Source organism: Brachycentrus maculatus, unplaced genomic scaffold, assembly GCF_059751285.1.
Source record: "Brachycentrus maculatus isolate JH-2025_06_01 unplaced genomic scaffold, ASM5975128v1 h1tg001140l, whole genome shotgun sequence".
Taxonomy (NCBI): domain Eukaryota; kingdom Metazoa; phylum Arthropoda; class Insecta; order Trichoptera; family Brachycentridae; genus Brachycentrus; species Brachycentrus maculatus.
In genome coordinates, this window is record NW_028281836.1 from 4,826 (window position 1) to 20,639 (window position 15,814).

At 35.4% G+C, this 15,814-nt stretch overlaps 1 pseudogene; it reads left to right on the forward strand.

Moving 5' to 3' along the window:
* The first annotated feature begins 226 nt into the window (after positions 1-226).
* LOC148299445 (uncharacterized) lies at positions 227-15,515 on the forward strand (annotated as a pseudogene).
* Positions 15,516-15,814: the final 299 nt, after the last annotated feature.

Sequence of the window (15,814 nt, forward strand, 5' to 3'; positions counted from 1 at the left end):
TTTTTACAAGGCATCAAATGTTAAAGCAAATGCTCAATACATTGTGAAGGAAGAGGACGATCTCAAAATCATCAGGAAAAATTATCAGATTCTCGTCGAATAGAAAGAGACGGTAATAAGATTCAAGCAAGACAAACTGAAGGAGCTTGAGAGAAACGAACCATTCGAATAATATAAAAATAAAACGTAAGGCACTTTAGCGGACATAAAGAGTAAAAACCGGAAAATGCAGGCTGATATTACCGAGCTGGAAAGGTAAATACGTAAATACCATAACATAATCACGATGAACAAAATTGTGGCTCGAGAGAAGAATGGCGAAAAAATTTAGGATCCTGAGTACGAGCTCACCAAATCCAAACATGAAGCTATATAAATCAGAAAGAAAACCAAAGAAATCGAAGATAAGTGGAAGCCTCATATTGATACACTCGATACCATGTACTTTTAGCTCAAGAATAAATTCACCAAGTGTGTTGAAAGGCATGCATAAACCTAAAAGGAGCATCGCGCATGGGAAACTCGGAAAAATGGATTGAGAGAAGAGGACGAAGTTATTTAGTTTCGTGATAGACTTTCAAAAATTAGCACAACAGAGTGGAAGCAGCCTCAATCGACAACATTGATTCGCAAAAACAAAGAATACTCGCAACTCTTGGATAAAGCAGTCAGAAAGAGAAAGAATCAGTCTGAGTTATAACCTTCTGAGTTAAAGTCAGACGAGTTGAAAGATGAAGAATCAGATGTAAATAAGTTTATTCAAGCGGATCTTCCATTTAGCAATGACCAAAATAATAAGAAAGATAAAAATAAAAAAGTTGGGAAAGCACAATAAGGCACACCGAATAAATAAAAATAAACAATAAAATAAAAAGGGAAGTAAATGACAAAATAAATTAAATAAAAGTAAAAGTAAAAGTAAAAGTAAAAAAATAAAGGAGAATTGCCAGTTTCCAAATCAAAAACTAACCAAAATATTGATTCACTCGCAAAATAACTCAGCCCCAAAACTAAAAATAAAGGAGATAAAGATGTGAGATTAGAAATCAGCAAAAGCCCGCAGAAGGTAGGCTCAGAGGCTCAGATCAAAGATTAGTTGTCCAATAAAAAAATCAAATAAATTTCAAATAAAGAAACTCCCAATCGAAAATAAGTCAAATCCGAAAGGGGAAATAATAATAGCAACAGCAATCCTGTGAGTAATAAGTAATCATTGAAGAAACAGCAATCTGACAAAAATGTTGAGAGGGCCAGCCAATAAAAAGCGGTGTAAGGCAATAAAGATAAGAAGGCCATAAATAACAATAAAGACATTAAGAATGAAAAACAAGAGAATAAAAATAAGGATAATAATAAGGATAAGAGTAATAAAATATCTCAACCGCAGTTGAAAGATGTGCTACAATCACCCCAAAAATAAACAAAATCACCAGCAAAAACAACAATAAAAGCCTAAAGCAAGTAGCCAACCATTAAACAGCCCGATAACGACTCTAAACAGAATGTGAAATCCCTAAATAAAAAAACCGACCAAAACTCAAATGCTGATCCAAACAATAACAATATCAATTCCATGAATGCCAATAATAAAGATAAGGACAAGAAGCAAATAAAATTAATTTTGAAGAGTATTGGGGTCGGCCCTTAATGATTTTAAATTTGCAGGAGAATAATGATCGATCAATTGCTTAATAATATCATTTATTTATTTAGGCTTGAAGGACGAATTTAGATTTCACGTTTTGGTTTATTACTCTAATTTCGGAGAACTTTCTGCGATTATATTTATTTATGGCCCTTTGATTTTATTTTTTGGGAGTTATTAATTCTTTTGCTCACATTATTTCTATGATATTAATGATTTTGATGATTTCAAGTGGTACGATGGCTCTTATGATTATAATTAGCTCTTTCCATGGCTAATTAAGCCAAGGACTCTCTTTTGCTTCATTCTCTTTATATTTAATTTAAATTATATTTCTATTGTTCCAACTGCAAATTTGCCTTTCATTATTCTAAGCACCTTCTTGAGTTTTAATTGATTTGTTTAATGCTCAAATTCGGCCAGTGATATACTAAAGTATCCGATTTCTTGCGCAAAATTTTTCCTTAGAACTTTCAATAGTATCACAATTTCAGGCCTGCGATTATATCCTCCTCTTCGCCATCTTACCCTAAATATTTTATGAAATAATTCACCATATCCCAAAGCCTTCACTTATCTCTCATTTCTCCCTATTTTAAATTCAAGATTATATGCAGCATCTCTATCTTTACCGAACACTCCCTTAATGAGCATTACATGTTTGATTTGAAATTATAGATAACTGTTGCCTTCATTGATTTCTTAGATATTTTGATAGTGTCTTTTCTCCTTTGAAAATAATTTAAATTCTATGTAAAGTATATAGTTTACTTTATTATCGGCTCTGGCAGATTACGCTTTTTGTTGAGTCTGATGGCTTCTTGATTGTGCAAGTTTTATTAAGTTCGCTACAATTGGTATGCTTATTTGGTAGACCTAATGCAGATTTGGTCCCTAAAATTCTCCGATAGAGCAAATAGTTATCGAACAATCTTTCCTTCTCCTTCAGAGACATAGATTTCGCATTGACTCTGACTATCCTTTTTATTTCTTTACCTTCCAAGGTCGATACCAAAGGAACCGGAATTTTAATTTTTCTCATATCGCTGCTTTTTGTTTGAACTTTTATTCTTATTGAAGGCTATTTGGTCGGCTCTGTTCTGCTGCGTTCATTAAAATGCACTAGATGGGTGAGTTTTTTTGATATTTATGAAGTGTTGAGGGGCTGTTTGCTTTTAGGACTTGCCAATTTATGAGAGCTCATTCCTCGAAGTCGAGACAGATGGTTTTCATAGAGCTTAGTTTGCTGCCAATCTAAATAATTCTCCATACAATAATAAACAAACTATCAATCTGCAAATATACAATAAATCTATTTGTCTGATATATCACTTTTTGATTGCCTTTAAAAGTAACAAAGCGCACATTACTTCAGCCACCAAAGTGACAGTTGTGACAATCTGCCGATCATTTAGGTCACCCACCGGAATCCTCGCCGTACCCCTCACAGCTAAATAATCCTCATTGATGATGTACTCCTTTACGGTCTTTGATTATCCATCAGTAATGCATCTCACTACAGCCCGTGAAAATGGATGCAATTTCACATATTCATACTGTTCCTCTATTTTCTTATTCGCCAGATTCCTGGGAGTTGGGTATCGAAAATGTATCCTCTGTGTGAATGCATAAGAATTGGCAGCAAACTGCTAGAATGCGGACAAGGGTATTTCTTATTGGTACCAATGCTGCTTTGATAGGTATTACGGTAACTCCACAGATATCACCTAATTTGTTGATATCTTCATCGATGGATGCATGCTATGTCTCTCATGGACGTCGATATATGTGGAGGAAGGCAGAATATCATCGATGATGATTGAACATTGCTCATTGTTTATGTCGAGTTTGTGTGAATTTTATAGGAAAACTAAAGTGTATTTGGTTTATTGGTGGAATCCTTTGCCATGAAGGGATTTTGATATTGTGGCAATAGGGTTGATATCGTTGAAGTTTGTAATTTAAATGCGGATGAGTTGGTATGAGGCGCTGCCTGGAAGAAATGCGAAACTTATGGTGAATTCCTGCATTGAGTTCCACTGCAGTTAGCTTAGTTTAGCAGAGGATTAAAAAGTAACCTTGACATTCATTTACGAAGCCTGCTTTTCGATAAGTTCCTTCACATTTGCTATGACAGTTCTCCCGTTGCTCGTCTCATTATCAATATTATGTAATTATTGCTAAGTCCTGAGTAGCTAAGTTTTCTCAAAGTACCGATAACAATTCCATTGCGCATAACTATCCTTCCCATAATCCTAATAGCTATTCGAATATCCCTTTGCAGTTCTCACCAATGAATATATTGTATCATTCGACTCCAATATTGTTTAATGTGCTGCCTTATCTTCCACTCGATAGCATAGATCAATAGATTACAATTTGTTGATGATTCGATATACTGTTGCGTAGGATTATTTGTTAGTTTAATGGCTTTTATGTTCATATATGGTCTGTCTACGAATGCTAGTATAATTTTATGAGGTGGCTGCGATGCTTATGAAGAAGAAGAAACTGATAAGGCGAAGAATTGGCAAATTGAGGCCCTGCAATTACATCTCACAATATATATATATGTGATTTAATGCATTAATTCCTCATTAATATAGTTAGGGCTATTTGATGTTAGTTTGATTGCGTATTTGATAGTTTATTTGATAGCTAGTTTGATGGTTTATTTCCGAGTAAATTGAAGGGAGATAAATCGGCTTTTAACAATCTTGATTAAAAATAGCCAATATTTTTCATTTTGATTGGTTGACTCATTCTCAAACATTATATGATCGATATGTTAATACTCAATTAGCTGTCATTAGACAAAAGCATAAGCCGCATAAACAAATATTATCGATATTCAGTATAGTTCCAATTGCTATGTCTTCACATCGCATTGCATTTCAGTATCTTGGAGAATTTATATCAATTTTATAGCCTTGTGGAACAAGTTAATGGCTCATAGCATCTTCTCGTAAGCAATTCTTATGAGCCTGACTTACAATCCTGAAGCCTTGACAACCTTGAAGATCTTATTATTTATTCCCAAATAATATATGAAATAAGCCTAATTCTTTGTTCCAAACTGAAGCCATACTCCTCGTTGATAATTGATTCATCCAAAAGGATCTCATACCGCTAAAAGAAGCCGAATTCCATATGAAAATTTCATGGGAGCATACCTCTTCCATACAAAATTTAGACAATAATAGATAAACTTTATCCTACAGTTAATTGCTGCATATATAAGATATTTCGATTACGATCAGAAAGATTTTCAAATTAGAAATTAATCGATTATGAGTTTACCATGTTCTATAATTTAAATATCCATCTCCATCTTAAATTTGCAAGATATGAGTAACCCAAGCCCATTCATCTAAAAGCTATACTAAATTCTTCAGGTAACTCTATATTCATCCATTCAGAATTCAAACAATTTTGAAGTTATTCGGCTAAATCAAGCTGAAAGGCAACTCGAAATTCCGAGCAAAAAGAAACTGGAAAAGATCATCGGAACCTATTTCCGCCATGCGAAGTTCGAAAGTTTCATCAGACAGCTCAACTGGTACGGCTTCTATAAAGTAAATAGCAACTCAATGCATTGCTATAAACATGAAAACTTAGAAAAAGGCCTAAGGTAGAAATTGAATTTAAACTCAGCCTTCTGACAATTCGCTCAAGGAGAAATCCGCAAACAAAGAAATAATCTGATGCTTTAGTTGAGTCTCGGAAACAGACGAAACGGGAAAACCCTTTAGAAATTGCCCCAAAACAAGAAGAATAGTCAATAAAAACCTTTGTGAGAGTTCCGTTTGAGCCCAATTATTACGTTCCCCCTCAAAATCGATACGCCCTTAGCGCTTTTTCCAATGGAAATTACTGGCCTCAACTAAATTCAAATCCATCGATGTTAAGCGTCAATCAAAGTTACACAAATTGGAATCCCTGTGGTAGTGGACAAGTCTACCAGCTCTATTATCCTCAGCACCCCAATTATAACTGATCTTTATTTTAAACGTATTTATCTGTCCTTTGTTTTTGAGGCATTTCCAAATTTAATAGGTTTAATATGTTTTATAGAAATCAAATAACAGTGAAGTCTCCTTGATTAAAAGCCACGATTAGCATGCTTTGTATTTGCTAAATTGAATCATAAAGAGTTGCAACTAACTTCAGATGGAATTGCGAAACGCAGCTATTTTTGTTATTAATATTTAAAAATGTTCTATTTATAATATATAAATGTCATGCTTTATATTTGGTTGAGAAGTTCAAATATTTACGTGTTCTATATGATTTTCGTTTATTTTTATTTTTGTTCATGCTTTCAGTATGAGGACTAATGCTGGGAATAATGAGAGAGATCTCTTATGTGCATTTCGATTTAAGAAACAGTTAGAGGCTTTTTCGACTATTTATTTTATCAATTGATAAGTTGCATCGGAATCATTAGCTGAAGTCCTTCATGAAGTCAATTGCTCCTTAAATATAATAAATGTGAATTTCAAATATCGAAATTCACAAAGTTATGCATCGAAGATAATTCGAAGCTTATGATTCGAATAAATAGTTAGGAATTGGTTCTAACTCAATACCAATGATATGATGACAATAGACAATATCAATAATGCAAACAATCATGCGATTTCGAGTAATATCTCAGCCTTGGCAAGATTGATTTGAGTTAATCGATCAGTATACTCTTATTCAGGATTGATGGCCTGCCCTAAGCCATTGGGATTGTGGATACAATTCCTCTTATACTTTAACTTTTCTTTTTAGATTTCTTCCAAAATGATTAGCTTTTCCATTTTCTACTCACTGCTCAGCTTACTGTCAGTTCTTATTTTGTCGATCTTTTATTTTCTTATTCTTTCTAAGTTGAACTCGAATGGTAGTTTTGGTTTCTTTAGGTTATTAATAATTGCTTGTCTTTCAAGTATTTATTTATTCTTCTTCTATTCTTGCTATTTCTGTTTCCGGCTATAACATTATGACTCCTCTGTTTTCAGGGGTGAGATATTATGGTATTATATTTCAACACGGTTACCATACTGCAATCTTCTTTCGAGATTGCATCTGAGAATGTTGTTATAAATAAGTGGCTATTTCTAAGTTATTGATGAGTATTTTTTTGATTAGTTTAAGCTAGGCAGTTTATTAATCTTTCGCTTTAAATCTTGAGAATCCTTCTGATAAGCTAATAGCTAAGGATATTTGCGATTTGGTTCAGACTGTTCACTTATGCAGTGCTTTTATGAAGAATCGTTTGTTTTGGGATAAGCGTATCGATTTGACTTTTTGTTTTGTTGATTTATGAGCAGTTTTTCATGATTGGCGTAGGATTTGGAACCAATTTTATGATGATAAAGTGCAGACACTTCGGCAGAATTTCCTTATTCATGTTACAGGGATTTTTATGAGGTTTCGTCGTATTGTTTGTTTTGTTTATTTTTTACTATGGCTGCATTTTTTTATATCCTTGAAGCATACATTTTTTTATATCGGCGAGATTATTTATCTACCTTTTCCTCTCTCTCTTTCTATTCATCTTCCTCTTCACCTTCTTCTTATCTGATCTCCTGCCTGCTTTCAGCCAGATCTCTCTCTGTAAGATCTCTTTCTGTAAGATCTCTTTCAATGAGATCTCTCTCTGTAAGATCTCTCTCAGTCTGATATCTGTACTTATTCTTCGAATATCTTTGTTGGTGCTTTTTCAGGTTATCGAAGTCTATGGGCTTCAGCAATTACTTCTTTTCTCTCAAAGCCTTCTGATAGCATTCCTGATACTACTTCTCCTGGTCTTGCAAGATCTTCTCCATTATCTTCTTCTTTTCCTCTTCCTTCAATTGTATCTGCAAGATCGACTGGTTAGTCAGCTTTGCGATTTTTTATCTCTTCCGCTTGTTTTCTTGGAGCTGCATTAGTCTGGTCAATATCTTTTCCCTTTTCTTCGCCTTGATTAAATTTTATTGCTCGATTAGTTCTATTTCAAGTTACTGAAACATTTTCTGGTTTTTTTTTATTTATTTTTACAGGGAGAGTTGTCTCTCGATTCTGGATATTTATTGGGATAACATAACTGCTGTGGGTTGGACTTAGACTGTCAGGCTTGCATTTGTGGGAGATTGTTTTGTTTTTCGTTGAATGGGTTATGGTATAACTTTGTCTCCATTGTGCATGGCAATTGTTTCGATTGCGGATTTGGTTTTCCTCGATTTGTTTGATTTGTTGCGCAACTCCTTCACAGTTTGCATGTGTCTTTGAGGTATTCCAAAGCAATAAAAATATATATGAATCACCTAAATTATTAATTCTGACAAGCGTTTTATATTGCATAGGCTTTATGTGTATTATTTGTTATTGAGAAAATATTGTTCACAATGCACTCTCAGAGGGTTATTCACATTTATCAATCTCTCACTGCAACTTAACTTATGTAGATCTTCTCTATTTCCTTTTCAATTAATAATTATATAATAGGTCTACGTATAACACAGTATACTCATTATAAAACATACCATATATTAGATCCTATATATTGGGGGATGCCCTCAAATAAAAACGCAAATCTGCATTCAACAACGACCATTATATTTCTCTGTCAAATATCCTTTGATGAGCATCTAATAGAAACTATTCCTCACTCTGCACAGTCTACACGAACGTAAATGCTCACTTATCTTCCGAGACCCAATCAATACAGCCTAACTCCCACACTACACTTAATAAATCAAACAACCAATAAGCCTATCCGAAATCACAACAAAACTCAAAACAAACGGATATCGCACAACCAACGAAGTATATTTAGATTTATTGCTCATATGTAAGAACTGTTTGCAGTATCATGGTAAATACAATAAGAAGCATTATATCAACATTTGTGATATTGTGAGCAGATTCCGTAAATCTATGGACACTGTATGGGCTGCATTTATGAGGTAGCTGCGCACATGCAAAATTGCTCGCATTAACAATATTAATGTTGGGAGTCAGTCAGTGATGGAGATTGGTTCATTGTAAAGCTATCAGGGTGAGGAGGATATTCGGTTTATGGCTTGTTATGGTCTTGAGGTGAGTTAGCTTATTCGAGACAGGCTCGATTTGATAGAGGATCGAAGGAGGAATCAAATAGCCAGGCAACTCAAGAAGATTATGCCTATTATTATCGATAAGGAGGTCATCGATGTGGACTATGGGGATCATGGGAGCCGCAATAACGATAGTATTAATCAGAATCACACTCAGAACAATAGCAAGACTCAGACTCAGAACAATAACATGAACAAAACTCATACTAATAATGATGAGATCTTGAGTATCGGATCAAGTGAAGAAGAAAGCAGAAGATCATTAAGGAGCAAGCGCCACAAATCTAATCCTCTACTATCAATGCCGAATACCACATATTTCTCACAACAATCAGAGCAAAGCATAAGCCACACTAATAATAAGAATTTACGAATTCATAATAATAATGCGAAAGTTTAATTCAGGCAATCAATTATTAAGATAGAGGTGTTTAATGAGCCGAAAAGATAGAGGAATCTGTCTGTAGTTAATGATAAGCTGGCTCATAATGAAATGTTCATTCGGGCTGCGGATGATATCAATTAGAATGGCAGGCTAGTTATCAAATAGGAGATCAATCAGGAAGAACAATCATCAGATCAGTAATCTTCACAATAATCCTAACAGTAATCCTAACAGTAATCCTCACAATAATCCTCACAATAATCCTCACAATAATCCTCACAATAATCCTCACAATAATCCTCACAATAATCCTCACAATAATCCTAACAGTCGGCATAATAGCCATAATAATAATTCCCATCATTAAGCTTGTTGCCTTGCTCACAATACAAAATAGCATAGATTAGCGAACAGAATGCCCTTAAAATAAACATAAAGCTCCGCAAACATAAAATATTAATATCAAAAGCACTAGAGAACATACAAACAGCTATACAGAGGCAACCGGCGCATCCTACAATCAACTCAAAATTGCGATTGCCCAAATTATTGATAAATATCATCAATGGTGATTCAGTGTTCCTGTATGACTAATTTGAATAGACTGCTGAGTAATCAAACATTATCTGTCTCAGCTCATTCTAAGAATCATAGTTGTCTGAAAAGTCACAATAGGAACTCACAGCCAATAATGGTGATAACCAGGCTCCAACTAAAGTCATCTCTTCATTTAATAGGAGACAATGCCTCTCGGAATAATTGTGCATAGTTGGTCGACTGCCTGATCCCTTCCACATGAAATACAGCCTATTATTAATAGAGCTGACAATCCACAAAACCCTGCTTCTGCTGCATTATGCAACCATATACTTACGATCTTAAACATAAAACAAATCCTCACTTGCTGCTATCAGCTCCAGCACGCACACTATTCTCGAGTGTTTAATTAAGATGTGTAAGCAGTTGAACATCTAAGATCTCGGCATTAAGCTCAAAAACTATCTGGCCAGTATGAACAGCACGAGTAGTCATAATAAGAGTCTGCGCAGTATTGGTATGAATATGAGTATGAGTGCTAATATGAGTATGAATATGAATATGAGCAAGAATATGAACAGGAAACACTCATAAGTCCCATAATAATTGATCCAATATATCATTAGTCAATCCTCCCATCTCAACAGCACAGAAATAACTACCATAATGCAAAATAGAGTCCCACATATAATTAATTGTAAATTGTATGAGGCATTAGAACACGACAAGTTTATCAAATCAACACAACTCATGCAGTTAAATAGAAATACAAAGAGAAATACACTAAAGACAATGACACTCCAATAGTATCAGATAATACAAAATAATAAAGAGAAGAGGAAGTGGAAGTGGGGAGATGGCATCAAAATGAACACTTTGAGGGAAGATAGTTAGTTTATGGATAAGTATACAAAGAGGAGCAATGCGATGATTATACTCAAATACTGCAAGGCAGGACAAACAGCCAACAAATTGGCCATTGATTGGGATAGGGCTCGAGGGCTAAAATTTTAGGGCGGGATGATAGCATGATACAGCATCATCCATCATGTGTCATCTATAGCAGATACATCATGCATCCTCATTCATAACATTACCAATATAATCATCCTTATATCAAATAACATCCTGATATATTTAATAATAACGAACATCATTCAAATATCGAGCATTACTCGAACATCTCATTTCACAATAGAACAAATAATGTCCCTCCCAAACAACCCAAACAACAACCATCCGAATACAAATAGCCCATCAATTGCCTAATGCTAATTTCTACAAATATAAATCTCACTCCTTCATGAGCAAATCCAATCCCAAAGAAACCGCTAGTAAAAACTGAAATCTATCAATGATGCACTCACACAATAACTTACCTCTTACTCTTTGCTTATCGAGGAACGTAACCAACTGCTAGAGAACCATTAGATTCTGATGAATAACATCGAAGAGCTGCGCAATCAGTCTGAGAAATCGAATATGTACTATGATTAGGAAATTAATCGGCTCAAGGCTGAACTCAATGATAAGATTGTTGAGGGTTAAAAGAATAGGATTGAGCACGACAAGAATATGTTGACCATGGAAGAGAAGAATACGATGCTGGAGAAAGTTATTGAGAAGCAGTGCAAGAAGTATGCGGAACTCGAAAAGAAAATGCATTAGCTTGAAATCAATGGGTATCGACGCAATTTCAAGGCTATTGACTCCCTTTCGGAGACCAGTGACAACTGGCAAGGGCTCAAGGCGATCACTGATGCTAAGTTTGCCAACTATGCCAACAACGATAAATGTCAAAAGACATCCAGAATGAGTAGCATGGGCAGCAACGAAATTAACAACTCCACAATCAGGACATCATATGCTGTCCCCCTTGATGCCAATCACTCCTCTTTTGACACCCACGCTGACACCCATCCCGACGCCAACAATGAGAACAATATGCGCATCTCGAATGTATCTCATGTGTCTCATCTATCAACTGTGTCCAATATGGCCAAATCAAAGAGAAACAGACAGAGCAGTAGAGGCACAGCAGAAAATGCCTAAAACTCCTATAACAAGTAAATCGTGAAGATGAGCAAGTAGTAGATGAAGATCATGATGAAGTCACTCATCAAGTCGAAACAGCAACTGGACATGGGCAGCTCGGAACTGTCCATGCTGTCGGATATCAGCTGCATTTCCAGGAAGAATAAGAATATGGGGATTTGATGGCATCTGATATGATACTCTTTAAAACTGTGTGCACTCTATATTATCAGAGTGTCTGCCTATTTATAATATATAAATGGCATAAGTCATGGTAATTGTAATGGATTTAATTAAATGGGAGGATCATAGAATAATATGATAATATAATATTAGTATGATAGTGTGATAGTGTGATATGATGATATAATAATGAGTTTATAATACAGATAATCATTGATGTTGTTATTGATGCTAATTAATGTTGATATTAATCTGGAAGATATATATTGGCTGTCAGCCATCGACAGCCCTCCGTAATCTTCCCTCCAGTGCCTGGTATGCTTATTCAGGAGCTTGCTCTCTCATCTACAAGTCATACTATTGATTAGTTGTGTTACCGAAGTGCGTATGAGGCTGCAATTACCATATGCAGGGTTCCCAGCATCGACTGCTCATCATCAGCAATACATGCAGAATTATCTCATTGAGGCTGTAGAAGTCCGAACATCTTACTACAGGCCACTGAGATCAAGTCTGATTATATATGCAAATTATATCATGATATTCATCACATTATCACATTATTGCATTATCACATTATTGCATTATCACATTAATTATTACATTATCACATTAATTAGAATCGATTATGATATAATTATATAAATATATATATATATGTATATATGTATATATTATTAATTATTTTATTATTATTTCATTATTATTATTGCATTAATCGATCGTAAAGATAGATGCTTATAACTCGTATATCTTCATCAATCAGAATATAATCATCAATTGCAATTATCTCTTCAATTAATGCATCGCAGATAAATTACATTGAAAATAGTACAGTATAAACGCATCACTCATAATGGCCGCACCTTCAGGTACTCCAAACCCATATTGATGCCAAACAATAAAATTGTGAATACAGCCAATGCCTTATACGAGCCCTTCTTCCCTACCGCAATCACCAGCCCAATTAAAACAGCCAGTATGTTGATGATGTACTCATACTGCGTCATAGGCGAGTATCCCATGTTGAATGTTATGTTATCTCCATTTTCGTTGTTTATCATTATAGCGATTGCATGCATTGTTCCTATCACCCCATACTTCCATATTGAGGACAAGGCCATGGTGTTAAAATACTCGACTGCACTGATTCTGGGAATAAATGGCAATAGCAGAATTGCATAGATAAATGCTAAGTAGGATAGAAATTGGACAGTGTTCATTATATTGGCCGAGTAATTCAACAGAAAGCCAAAGCCCAGATTTATGAACAAGCTAAATATGTTTGAAATTATCCACGAAGATTCGAAGAGTCGGATCGGAAAGATTAAGAATATGCAGCATTATTGCTCTTATGGCAATTATGCTAGATCGTTTCTTGGCGCCTACAACATATTTGCATTATCTTCGCTGTCCTTGCCTTCCACGAACTCGCTCCTCTTGACCATTGCTCCATTTTTATTCTTGCTATTGTAGTACGAGTTATCATGCACAGTTTCGCATCTGGATTTAGAGCCAAATTCGCCCCTTTTCCGAGAATTCTGCGGAGGTACGGCGCCGTTCAAGTACTTATAGTATTTCTACACGATGGTGTCTTGGTCGTCTTCGAGTTTCATCGTCGAAAGATGGATGTGCATGGCTATTTCGAGCAGCTTGCTCCTCACCAGCAGCTTGGTGTCTAATTTCTTATTCTTTTTCGAGTAGTTCTTCTCATTTAGGCCCTACTTATCGTAGTACTCCATGTAGGTCATCGTTTTCTTGGTTATTTATTCGGCGGAGACTGGGTAATTATTTGCGAGATGCTCGATTGTTGGCATTTTTGTAGTGCATTTCGGGGGTAGCTTTATTTATGGTTCGATTTATAGGTTGAGCATCCCTGAAATAAAGGCTTTCAGCTTAGTTTCATATGCGTTCATGAGCAGGTTCAGCAAGTAAATCCCGAGGAAGATTGCAGGCAGCGTGATTATCTTGGTGCTCGTGAAGTAGTGATAAATAATATTGATGTAGCACAGTAGTAACATTAGCACATTCTTACCAAACATTATCCCCGAGTACTCCTCCTACTTCACGCTCCAATACAGCACAATGGCCAAGCAAGCAATTAGCCAGGATAAATCGCTATATCCCATTAGAATCAGGGGAGTATCATTATTGGCAGTTAATAGAAAAGCACTGGCTGCATAGGTGATGACCGACAAACTGGAGAGCACGTCGATAATGACCTCCCGAATCAAATTGGAGGAGATTGAAGATTTAAAGAGAAACGATTCGATTTTAGGCTTGAAGATGTAGTGATTGCTCAGCATCAAGAAAATGCCACAGTAGATTGTCGCAATAGGCAGCAAAATGAGTGTAAACACCGAGTATGATTGCTATATGATGAAAATGGGTTCCATTTTGTTGTAATGTTCTTTAAATTGGAACTCGCACCTATTTATTATATGCGCATTATAAAAATTTAAATGTTTGCTATATAGACATTATCAAAGAGTTCTCTGCATTCGATAATGAGGGAGTGTTGTTTGCTGTGCTCGTGTTTAATAATCAGAATATTCGATCACATATATGCGTTTCAAAACTGCATTAATTTATTGAATTGAACTGTATCGTATTGTAAGAGTAAATAAATATATTACATGATTTATTCTAAGACTGCGAAGGGCAAATAGCATACCACAACTCCAAAACCCAAGCGTGCTTACAACTCTAAACTTTACGACTTGCATATGAGTTCCTCACTCAGTTCTGAGATCGGGGCAACAAGGATGAAGAGTCAATTGCAAGCCAAAAGCAGCATGCCATAAAAGATTAAATCGAACTCTTCGTTTTCACTGTAGAAATTAGGCAACTTCTCCCAAAAGTAGACAAACTCGACTTCATTAAATACAAGTAAGAAACTCACACACAGCCGGGATCTCTTGAAGTTGCCGAACATTCGTCGTAATCTTCAGAATCCTGAATAAAATAAGGAGAAGCCTCTCTGCGAGCCATAGTAGTTTTACATGAGCAAAATATTCAGGAGTTTTAAGCTGCAATAAAATACCTATTTGATGAATTTAGCAAGGCAGCACTTTCAACAAATTATCACAGCCATCAAAATCGGCAAGAAAATGAAATTATCGACACCTGATAAATAAATAAAACTACTGAAGGGCAGCAAGAAATAAAAAACAATCTTCTTGGATTTGGATTAATGTTTGATTCACTGCGACGAGACCGCTACGAACTATACAGTAAAACTCAATTTTCCGATTGAAGGAGGAGGTATAATTCCTGCAGGAATTCGTGTCCGTCCTCATTGTAGCTAATTTCTAAAGTAGCTCTCAACATTGGTGGAGATTATCATTTTTACGGCAAGTTCATCCTCTTACGCTGATGTTGTGCTCGACTTCCTCGACCCACAAAAGAAATATTTCGCTCATAGACTATATCGCGAGCACTGCACCCTTGACAATGGTTTCTACACGAAAGATCTCAGGATTGTGAATAGGAGCCCTTAGAATATAGCCATTGTAGATAACTCTGCATATTCCTTCATGAATCAGCCATAGTTCGGTATCCCCATCCTGCCATTCTACCATTATGCCAAAGATAAGGAGTTATTGATTCTTTTGGAGTACCTCAAGAAGTTGATACAGGAACCGGATATGCGACCCAAGATCAAAGAGACCTTTCTTTGGGATAAATATCTGAATAGTGAGAATTAAGCTGAAAAGATAATGATGAAGCACTATGGGGCAATCTGAGTGGGATTGGTGCGATAATTAAGAATTGCAATTGTATTGTTTATAATATGTTTCATTCTGCTATGTCTTTTCAGGTCAGATATTCAATTTATGAGATGATATGAGTAGAATATTGAAAAATATAACAAACTATGAAACAGTGAAATAGGAAAAGAGAAAGTTGTGAAAAACAATGAAACTAATGGCAGATAAAACA